Source organism: Bos taurus, chromosome 17, assembly GCF_002263795.3.
Source record: "Bos taurus isolate L1 Dominette 01449 registration number 42190680 breed Hereford chromosome 17, ARS-UCD2.0, whole genome shotgun sequence".
In the NCBI taxonomy this organism is placed as follows: domain Eukaryota; kingdom Metazoa; phylum Chordata; class Mammalia; order Artiodactyla; family Bovidae; genus Bos; species Bos taurus.
In genome coordinates, this window is record NC_037344.1 from 45,630,901 (window position 1) to 45,642,903 (window position 12,003).

At 46.6% G+C, this 12,003-nt stretch overlaps 1 long non-coding RNA gene across 1 annotated transcript; it reads right to left on the minus strand.

Moving 5' to 3' along the window:
- Positions 1-291: 291 nt before the first annotated feature.
- Positions 292-11,718, minus strand: LOC104974620 (uncharacterized). The gene is made up of 3 exons (XR_001502193.2): positions 9,188-11,718; positions 4,106-4,277; positions 292-1,143 (listed from the first exon to the last, which is right to left on the minus strand). It is a non-coding gene; the product is annotated as an uncharacterized lncRNA (long non-coding RNA).
- Positions 11,719-12,003: the final 285 nt, after the last annotated feature.

Genomic DNA, 12,003 nt, shown 5'->3' on the forward strand with positions numbered 1-12,003 from the left:
AGATGTATGTATATATACACTTATGTATACCACATCTTTATTCATTCACCTGTTGATGGACACTTAGGTGGCTTCCATAGCTTGACTTTTGTAAATAATGCTGCTGTGAACAGTGGGGTTGCATGTATATTTTCAAATTGGTATTTTTCAGATATATACCTACAAGTGGAATTGGGAGGTCACATGCTGGTTCTATTTTTAGCTTTTTGAGGAACCTCCATACTGTTTTCCACAGTAGCTGCCACACAGGTTCCCCGTAAACAATGAAAAAATGGTATCAACCTGTCCAAATGTGGGTACACTTCTGTGGTTGCTGGTTTTATTTGTTTATAAATAACATTTCAGTGAATGTTTTATTCACACACACACACACACACACACAAACAGATACATTTACTGAACTGGTTTCCAGAAATGAAAATCCCCTCAAGGAAAAGGGCAGATGGGAATGGATCAGGCTGCAGCAGGAGGCACCTGAAGGCTGAGTGTAGGAAGCTCCAGTGATAACATGTCCTTCCTCTGCAGGGACCACATCCCGGGGAGTGAGGAGAGGCTGGTTTGTGAGGGATGATGCCTCTGGCTCAATGGAACTCCGAATGAGTCTACAGATGAACAAAGGCTAAATTGTAGTCGTGGACCTTTCTGACTTCAGGGAACATTCTAACAGCCAGTGCCTTATTTTTTCCACAATTGTAGAGAAAATAAATTTTTTAAAACTGGTGAAGGGCATTTGTTTCCTTCCTGTGTCGGTTGAAGGCAGGCTTTTAGCTACTTTATCCAGAGAAGATTTCATAAAGCCCCAAGCTCACAAGGAGAACTGATGGGAACCAGATCATTTCCTCAGTTCAGTAGGGTAAACTGGAGCTTGTTACCTGCTCCTGCCCAGCATCTGGAGCCCTGTTTGGTGCTTTAGACTGGAGCCAGGAGGGCAACCAGAGAGACTTCATTAGAGAAGAGAACGACCCCAGAGACCAAATAAACATGAACAACATAGCAACCCCAGATTTAGTATTTACAAAGACAGAGGCTAAGTCTTGCTCAGGCTTCAAGTCCATCTTGTCTTGGCTGTGGGTTTGGCCCATATCACTGTTACTTCAGGACCCTGGCTACTGAGGCAGCTTCTGTCTGGAACACTGCTGTTCACTGTGGCAGGGGAAAGAGAATGACACGCTGGTTTCTAAAGCTTCTATCAGAGGGGACACCCCACTCCTCTCCCATTCCACTAGTGAAAATTACAGGACAGAGGCAGGTGTCCTCCCATTGGACTTGAGGCTGACAGAGTGTGAGGGCTGGAGCTGTTGCAGCCATTCTGCATCCATCAGGGAGAGCATGTCTGAGAATGAAGTTGATCCTGAAGAAGAAATGAGAGAGAGGGAAAGAAGGACCCTAATAGCATCACTGGGTCTGAATCCAGCCTTGGAGAGGCCAGGTGTAGCCCTACACTGTGGAGCTTGAATCCAAAACCCTCAATTTATCTAAAGCTGGTGAGAGTTGGGTTTTCTGTCACTTATAACCAAACGAGTTCTAGCTGTCTAGAGCACTTCAGGCTCTACCTGGCCTTTTTCAGGACATGGGACTGAGGAGGTGGAGAGTCCACTGATGCAGGAAGACCTCTTCACAGGCAGGGCCCATGGACTAGAAAAGGGCCCAGGGATCAGCTCTGGATTCTGATGACCTGGTGTGGAACCTGGCTTTTCACTTGTGCAGCTTCTGCTTCATCTCCTCTCTCTCAAAATCAGAGTCATAATAGAACATACTTCTTGGGGCTTGGGATTAAGGAGACCAGACAAGTAAATAGTAAATTCCTGCTGCCTATCAGTGCTCAAGAAAAGTCAGCTGGGCTTGTCTCTGTGTTCCCAATACCGACCCAGGGTCTGGAGTGAGTAGTTTCTCAAGAAATGTGACAAGTTTGTGAGCGCAATCCTTTATGAGATAGGAACGTGAGGAGGGGGACCTCAGAGAACATGTGGGTGAGGGGGTCTCCCAGAGAAGGCAGGTCAGAAGCTGATGACAATGAAGAAGCGGGATTCCTACTGGAAGAGGGGGACGGGAGGGACAGGGGCTTGCCCCATAGCAGTGAGGAGGACCAGTGGCAGACTGACAGCGGCTGGCTGGTGTCACCTGTGAGGGCTTCGCATCACGAAGCACAGGTGGATGGGTGTGAGTGGGCATGAAATGTTACAATATATTGTCCAGTGGAAGCAAATGGCTGTGAAATGCCATGTACTGTATTATCCTATGTTTGGTGAAAGAAAAGTTTTACTTATCTTTGCCTAAAAACAAAGAAGGAGAACCATCAAAGTATTACTAGTGAATGTGAATTATTACTTTTTCTCTTCTTATTCTGTAAATGATTGTTTACTTTTAATTTAATAGTGTCTGAATATTTACTTTGCATGTATCTTAATAATATAAAATTTGAAAAGTTGATTTGTAGAGAAACAAGTCAAGCCAAATCCCAAGGGAAAAAAATGACTCCATTTTCTCAAAGAAATCAATCTCATGAGAAAGGAAGACTCTCATTAAGATAAAAGGAAGAAGGGAGGGGCAGTGATGACCATGGTGTGGATGTTGATGATGAGGATGCTTATGACTGTGGAGAGAATCACAATAATGATGCTGACAGCCTTGGTCCTGTGCTCACTAGGTCGTGTCCTTGGACCAGAGAATGGACCACTCTGCCTCAGCTTCCTCATCTGCAAACTGAGGGTAAACCTTCCCCACGTCACGAGGACTGAGTGAACTGGTCCTGTGATTAGAGCTCCCCAAGCAGGACCAGCACCGACTGAACATCTTTAATGCTGGTCTTCTCATCAGCACACTGACCAGGGCAGATGGGGTCTCAGAGGGGGCAATGACAGAGGCCACTCCTTCATGGGCTGCCTAGAAAGTGGACGTGCTCACCAGGAGGCTGGTTTGCTCCTGTCAGCTGTCATTGGGAAGCCCAGTCTGGGTCTATTACACAGAGCTGTCTGATTCCATGTCCTGATCTTGCTACACCGGGAAAATTGTGTAGGTGTAGAAGCCAGATTCTCTATAAGAAAAGATAAAGGTGTCTCCAGCAGACAGATCAGATAGAGAGTTCCCCTTTGTTAAGAGGTGTCACTGAGTCACCTTGTGGGGGAAGACAGTTGTGTCTGCTTCAATCTCATTTCCTTCAAATTCGGTATCTCTCAACTGCCCACATAACATGCTCACATCCAGAGCTGGGGGCCCAAGGCTAGAGGGGGACTGGCAGATGAACATTACACCAGAATGATGCATGGTCATGTCCTTTCTGTGGGCTGTGACGTGAGGATGCTGAGAGACCAGGGGTTTCAGGTAATAAACACCTCCTCTTCTTTCCTAACTCTGTGCCTTTTAAAGCCCACCGTCAGGACTCACAATGCACTGTCCCCAGACACCCTGAGAGATGCTTAGGGCAGTAGGCTGGGTTGTCTACCCAACTATGACCCTCAGGTTGGTGCTTCAGGTGGTCAGTGTCAGGAGGGGACAGTGGCAGTGCTGTGAGTATCTGAAGCTGAGGTAAGGAGATGCTAGAAGGGCCTTCATGAGCAGGTGGACCACAGGGGAGCCTGGAGGATGAGCATGTTGACAAAGGCTTGAGGGGAGGGAGGGACATTCTGGGAACAGCGAGGTGAGGACAAAATCCCAACGGTGAGGAATAAAGACTGTCCAGAGAGAAAGAGGGTGTGTTGTGCTGCATGGAGTATGACTAAGAGCACAGACATGGGGCCGGGCTGCTGGGTCAGAGTCCAGCCTCTGCGAACAGCTCTGTTCAACATTAGGTGAGTCCCTCAACCTCTCTGAGTCTCAACATCTTCATCATTCTAATGGGGATGGTGACAATACTACGTTATAAGTTTGTGATGGTGATAAAGGAGTAATAGATTGGAAGCACTTAGAGCAGAGCCTGTACACGATGAGCACCATATTCAGTGATGGCTGTGCTGGTGATGGTGCTTGTGATGTTGATGATGGTGATGATGATAATGTTAGTGAAGGTGATAACCGTGACAATGGTGATGATAATGGTGATATCTGATGAAAACAGACAGCCCGAGATGGATATAACATTCCCCCAGGATCACACCGCAAGACAAACCCTGAGACTCCAAGAGACGTTAGAAGCTTCTGATGGTGCTGCGCAGTCACTCTTCAATGACTGGGACAGATGGCCTTCATAAATGTAGCATCCTAGATATCCCTGGTGGTTCGGTGGTTAAGACTCTGTGCTTCCAGTGCAGACAGCACAGGTTTGATCCTTGGTCAAGGAACTAAGATCCCACATGCCGCATGGAATGGCCAAAAAAAAAAAAAAAAAAAAAGAAAGAAAGAAAGGCAACATTCTTCATAAAAGCATAGGAAATTTAATTCAATAATCAAAATTAAATTTTAGTCTAGACATAATTAGATTTCATAGAATTATAATTTAAAGTGAAACGTACTGTAGAATTACTATCTCTTAAATCTGATTCACTTACCTTGTAATTGATTAGTGGGATAAACTTGGACTGGGTAGTGTTCATAACTAATCATGGGCAGAAGCTGATGTTCTTAGTGTCTCTATGTCAGAAAGCTTGGCTGATGCACAAATGATACACACCACATCACCAAGCCATCATCGCCCATGACAGACTCACTCTGCTTGTGGACGGCAAAGGTGCCCACTGCCAGCACACACACTGCCTGGGGTTCAACACTGGAGCATTTGGTCCATACTGATGTGCAGCCTTGGGGAGCTAAACTGAGTGATTCTCCCTGACAGAAGGAAGACCACAGGCACAGGCATCTCATTTGGCCTGGAGCTGTGACTTCTCATCACAGGAGCCAGTCTCACAAACCAGGTTTCTGGGGCTCATGGATATTTAATTCAGTTGCAAGGTTTTTGGCAGTAGGAGGGAAGCAAAGTCAGGCAGCCTTGGTCATGTCCTATGGTTCTAGGGATACAAGAAAAAAGCAGCTTTGGGGCCAGTACTCCCCATCCCCCTGCCACGTCTTGTGGGTCTGTATTCCCTGTATAAATAGGAATGTTTCTGAATTTGCACATGGGAGTCTCTTTCTGTGAGCATCTGTGATATGTGTGCCTGTCTTAACTTTGCAGGTGTGTGTCTTTGCACAGGGAATGTGCATGTCTATCTTGTGACAAAATGCATTTTTTCTGGACAAGTCATGGCCTCCTGGCCTGGCCTCCCCTCCTGCCCCTCTGGAGCCCAGCGGTAGGATTTAAAGGATAAACTAGATTAGCTCACTACCTGGTTAAATCCTCCCAGGACTTCTATATGATCAAGGTTAGTAACTGTAAGGATAGGAACCCCTGCAGCTGGGTTAAGTAGAAAAGGAGTAAGCATGTTTTGGCATTTCTAAGCTTAATGTGCATGTACATCTCCTGGGGCCTTGTTAGAAGAAACTCTGGCTCAGTAGGTCTTGTGGGTCTGGGCCTGCATATTTCCAACCTGCCCCTGGTGAAGCTGCCCAGTGGGTGGCCACCAGTGGACATCAGCAGGTCTGAGGCCCTTCATGAGGAACAAATGCCTGCTCTACACTAGGGCCAACCAGCCAGACCTCACAGCCACCCCTGGCCCTGGGACCTGGATCTCATTGTTCCATCTCTCCCTGCTGAGTCCAGGGTCCCTGCCTGCTACACTGGCTTCATGCGTTCCAGCAGGCCATCTTCCCTCTTCTGGAGCTGAAGCTCATGCGAGGCTTCAGATTGGTGGGTCTGGGTCACGTGACTGGGCCCTGCTACAAGGGAGGCTGGGAAATTGACCTCTGGTTTCCACACAGGGAAGTGAGACCCACAAAGAGGGAAACGTCCCCTGGGAAGGGAGGTCTCATAGAACGTCAGGGGCTGTATCACACCTACTCTAGCTTCTCCCACAGCCAGACAAGACTCGCAGGCCCCTCCATCTATACCTCACCACGATCCACACAGATCCAGGGCTTCCCCTGGAAGGAGCGTTCTGGGTATGAAACAGATCCACTTTGTTGACCATGTTTTTTGGAATGTGAGCTGCTGTGTGGGGTTGTGTGTACAGCTTTTTCACTTGATCTAGCTGTAGTGCCCTTTCTCTGACAGCATGCTCACAGTTCTGGTTGATGTTACCATGTAAAAAATATTGGGTGTGATGGTACAAGGCTGAACTTTCACATAAATGGCATCTTTAAATGGCCTGACACTCAGCCAACACATAGGCAGTGTCTCCAGACAGTGGGGGATGGAAGGCGGGACGATGGAGGCAGCAGCTTCCCTCAAGTGAAGGGAAAATAAGTTTTGAAACATGTAGGAACAGAGGGAATGGAAGCCAGCAATGTTCAATGGTGAAGGTGGAGAAAGTGAGGGCATAGGTGTAGAAGGAATCAGTGTCAAGCAGGGTGATCTGTGAATCAGAGCATAAAAGAAAAATCCCAGTTCTCCAAATGAAGGCTGGCTTTCTTTCTCCTGCTTATGAGCAGAGTAGAGAGCTCTTTAGTTGATGTGGTTATCTGAGTAAAGGTGTGGGGTAAGATGTGGAACCCTAATAAAAAAGATCTTATCTCTTGAAAATATTCTTAACATAAAGTATGTGAATGTACAATTGTTTGCCAATATTTTGAGTATGGGTTTGATAGCTGGAGTTTGGCTTTCGTTTCATAACTTTAGCACAGCTATAATGTTACCAAGTCTGCTTGTTGCATGGCAGGCCAGTGAATTGGAGTGAGGTCTTGAGACTGTTGACTTAAAAAAGATAGTCACAACCTAAAAGTTGAGAGTTATGTTTTACTCAGTGGGAATTTTTAGGAAAACATCGCAGTGATGTTTTCTTGAGAGAACTGCTCCAAGGAGGTGAGGAGGGAAGAGTCAGGTTATGTTGCTGTTGTTCAGTCACTAAGTTGTGTCTGACTCTGTGACCCCATGGATTGTAGTGCAAAGTTCGCAACAAAGGGCAAGTAGTCTGAACATCAAAAGTATTTTTGTTACTTAAAGAAAACCAGATATCTCAAGATAAGGAACTTCGTGCTCTCTATGTATGGAAAGATGCAAGAGTCTGGGTTCACCAAGATTATTCCTTTCATATGCATGTCAGCTATCTTGGGTCCAGTATACTGTGATTTTCACATCCTGAGCTCCCTTGGCCTCGCCACAGGGAATGGCTGCAGCCTGAGTGCTGCCAGACTGCAGGTCCTCTTCTCCTTCCTGAGTGCTCTTAGGGCTCAGGACTTCACATTTGAAGGGCTGGAATCACTGATGACTGTGACACCCTTGTTTATTGATGTGGCAGAAAATACTCCATTTTCTAAGGCAAGCATTATGACTTTATTCAGGAAAGCCAACTGACTGAGAAGATGGCAGACTAATGTCTCAAAATTACCATCTTATCAGAGTGTGGATGCTGGATTCTTTTATAGAAGAGGGGGAGGTGGGGAAACCAAGTAAAATGTCCATTAATCTTGTAAATATCTCCTAGAATGGCAAGCCTCCAGAAGGAGACATTTTAGTTTTAATTTCTTCCTTCCTACCATCCACAGGTGGACAGGGTCCTGAACAAAAAGTGCTTTAGCTTAACAGTCAGTAGAGGGGCAGGATTCTCTGAGGCAGACCATTATGTGTAATTATAAAAACAAAAGCAATGAAAAGCTAGTCAAAGAAACAGTCTGAATGTATAGTCAGAATTGGCTCTTCTCTGCAGCAATAATATAATTTTCAGTAGTTATTTCCAGGGCTTTTGTTGTTGTTTTAAATAAGATGATGAAACTTACAATCTCAGTACAAAATCCTTCAGAGTTTTACCCGGTTCTCTACAGTGGTTTCATCCATACTTAATTCAAAAAAACGTTTTAAAGCACTTCTGTTTATTAAGTGAACCTAAGGCTTCCAGTTCAGGTTTAATAGAAGGAGCACCCCTATTTTGTCTGTTATCTTATTCACTTACGATGGTTTATTAAAGTATCTATACTCAATAACAGATGCAACTGACATAAGCAGGTTGGGGACAGACACACTGATCCTTTTTCAGCCAGCACCTCCTCCAGCAAGAAGAGACGTATCCAAGACTGGAGAGGGGCCGACCCAGCCCTCTGTCCCTGTGTATGGAGGGAACCAGAAGTCAGTGTAGGCAGCCATGTGGATGTCAGCCAAGGAAACTTCCTCTAAGCTATGATACAGCACATAGTGGGATCCTGGCACACACTTGTCTATGTATTAAGTCCAGATGTATCAACAGAGAGAGGGTAGAGGGAGGGGTGGGAGAACTATTTAAACCATTTGGGTCATTCCTGTCAGGAAGCCCACACCTCACATGCAGAGGAATCTGGGGATGGGGATCTGCTATCCCCTTTTCTGTCTCTAGTGGGGTGAATATCTCATCGTGCTGACATGAGCCAGGGTTTAAAATTATGTTTTTCATTTAATGGCCCTACAAACAGGCCTGTATTTCATCTTATGTTCAACAGAGGTGGGGTGGGGGGAAACAACTGTGATCAGTTCCAATATTGGGTAACTTGTAATTTTTGAAGGAACTCAATATAAACCTAAACCTTGGGTCAGGTAGGCCTCTCCCATGTGGTCATTATTTTCATGGCCCATGTGTCTTTTGTGGCAGCCCCGACACCATGCTGCATCCTGGGTGCTGAGGGCCCACTAACTGGGAATGGAACACACTTGTGTGGGAAACTGGTTCCACCCCTCCCTGGATGTGTGACCGACTCTGTAATTTCTCTGGCCTCAGCTTCCTCATTGGTAAGTGTGGATAATTGAAGAACTTACCTCACTAGGAGAGGATCAGTGAGATAATCCATCTAAGCCCCTTAGCACAAGGCCTGTCACCCAGGAGATGCTTCACGAACACTGTGGTTATTAACTTCACATTCACAGGATGGACTTTTCAGTGAAGGGTGCAGAAATAATTTTGAAATTTGTCATGCTGTATTTCAGGGCATTTGCGAATGAAGCACTAGATTTTAAAGGCCTTTATCACATGCTTTCTCATACCTAGGACCCTGAAGTCAAATATTTCTTCATGTTAATGTGCATTTTTTCCCCCTCTCCTGGCTGCCTCAACCCATATTTCTTATCCCCTTGTTCCTAATTCTTAAGTCTAGACTTCAGAAGAGCAACAGGAATGGGATATAATAGTAATGTAAAAATAATACCATTGTATTTTTCCTCTTAGATTAAAATTGATTTTATGATTCCTTATAATCTTACCTTTCACACATGCCTTTGGGCCATTAACATTGAGTCAGAACATTCCTTTCATTTCTTCACATCTCCTTCCTCCTGCCTGTCAGCTGGAAGGAAAGAATCTCCTTGAGTTGAGTCCACTCACATGAGATGATTCTTAATTTATACTCGAGGGAGGGCTGATGTTTCTTAACCTTGTCAGCATGCCCTTCACATCCTTGTAAGCCAGAATCCCCACCCTCTCTCCTCTCTCTCTCTGTCTTATTTCTCTCTTCCATAGTCACTCACATGAGGCAAACAACCCCAGATGCAGTGGACCATCCCTCTAGGAATCCTCTGGCCTTACTGCAGGACATCTCCCCTTCCCAGGTTTCTGGGTGCACCTCACCCCTACTCTCTCCCCTCCCACCATCCAGGATGCCCTGCTCCCTGAGAGTTCAGATCTCTCAGGAAGGTCCATCCCCTCCAGCCCCCAGGACAGTGTTGCTGCTTCTCCCAGACTCAGGGAGATGCCAGGGTGAGGCCTGTGGCTACAGAACACAGCAGAGGTTTGTCACATTGATGAGAACTCAGCCAGTCTCCTGGGAATCCTACTGATAATGTCTGGGGTGAAGTCACAGCGACCTCCCTCCTGGAGTCCACATGGTGCAGACTTCCTCCCTCTGTCCTTCCCTGTCTCCACCTCCTGGAATCTCTGACCCATGTGGTCATCTGCAGGACTTGATCTTCCCTGCGCTGCTCACACCCAGAACCCAGGGAGGACCTGACCCACAGGACACAGTCAGAAATGTCAGTAGAAAGCATGAACGTCAGGCAAATTGGGGAGGGGGCCAAGGTCCCCGGTGTACTGTCCACTTCCTGGTCATGCCCGTCCCTTGCTTGACGCTTAGCACCATCCTAAGAACTGGTTGTGTTCTTTAGAGTACACTGATCCTGTTACAAGTCACAGAGGATGTTCTGGAATTAATACCAATGGGACATTATCATATTTTAAGAACTGATGGATTAGATTGGGCCCATCTGGATAATCCAGAATGTACATTGTATTTCAAGATCTGGACCCCTAATCATATCTGCAAGACCCCCATTCCCATGCAAGGTAACACAGTCACAGGTCCTGGGACACCTGTGGGGCCATTATCTGTCCAGTCACCCAGAACCAGAACCAAGGTTCTCTTTGATTCAATGTTGGGCCCTTGTTCCCCAATGGGATGCTGTGCTGTGATGTGATGAACTGCTTATCTGTCCCCATCCTCTGACTTGAGGGTCAAACCTTCTTAAGGTCAAGAAGGGTCTCAAATTTCCAAAAATCCATTCAGTGAATATGAACTGATGCAAAGGTGAACCCTCAGGACACCCTCAGGCAGGCGGTGACAGGAAACTGTGGACTGGGTGCGGCTGGGGCAGTGGTGAGTGTGCGCTCCTGGGGCGGGGGGTCCACTGCTCAGCACCAGCCATGGCCATCATGTGGGATGGGGCTCGGGGATCTGCCACACAGGATCTGTGCCCTGACTCCTCAGCAACATACAGAAATGTCCACTTTAGGCAAAAGTTCTTAATGTTTAAGCAGTGAACACTAACTCAAATTGTTTCAGCACTGACCAGGTTAAGCACTTGGAGGTCATCCAGCCTGTAGTTCTGCACTTTATCACCTCTGGTCTGGGAAATTTCTCATTTGACAAATCAGCCCAAAGCCCCCCCTTCCAGGCCTCTAGATGATATTTTTAACATCAGATCTGGTGTTGGCCACTCATGTCACACCCTTCAGAGGCTCTAACCTGCCTCCTCTGAGCCTCATCTGCTGCCCCAGCCCCTTCTTCCACCTCCTGCTGCCCCAGAGTAGTCCTCAGTCACCCACTGAGTTCACTCTCTGAGCCTTGGTCCCCATGGTTCCCATACTGTAATGTTCTCTCCCCTCGTCAGCCTGAAAATAATCTCCCTTCAGGGAGCCCCCTCCGCCAGGAAGTCTTTCTCAGCTTCACCAGGGGATCTGGAGCAATTTCCTCTGGACCATCACATTCCACATAACGGATAGGTCACCATGCACAGTAACTGCCCATCAGATCAGTCGCTCAGTCGTGTCCTACTCTTTGCGACCCCATGAATCGCAGCACACCAGGCCTCCCTGTCCATCACCAACTCCCGGAGTTCACTCAGACTCACGTCCATCAAGTCAGTGATGCCATCCAGCCATCTCATCCTTTGTCGTCCCCTCCTCCTCCTGCCCCCAATCCCTTCCAGCATCAGAGTCTTTTCCAATGAGTCAACCCTTCGCATGAGGTGGCCAAAGTACTGGAGTTTTAGCTTTAGCATCATTCCTTCCACAGAAATCCCAGGGCTGATCTCCTTCAGAATGGACTGCTTGGATCTTCTTGCAGTCCAAGGGACTCTCAAGAGTCTTCTCCAACACCACAGTTCAAAAGCATCAATTCTTCAGCGCTCAGCCTTCTTCACAGTCCAACTCTCACATCCATACATGACCACTGGAAAAACCATAGCTTTGACTAGACGAACCTTTGTTAGCAAAGTAATGTCTCTGCTTTTCAATATGCTATCTAGGTTGGTCATAACTTTCCTTCCAAGGAGTAAGCGTCTTTTAATTTCATGGATGCAGTCACCATCTGTAGTGATTTTGGAGCCCAGAAAAATAAAGTGTGACACTGTTTCCATTGTTTCCCCATCTGTTTCCCATGAAGTGATGGGACCGGATGCCATGATCTTCGTTTTCTGAATGTTGAGCGAGCTTTAAGCCAACTTTTTCACTCTCCACTTTCACTTTCATCCAGAGGCTTTTGAGTTCCTCTTCACTTTCTGCCATAAGGGTGGTATCATCTGCATAT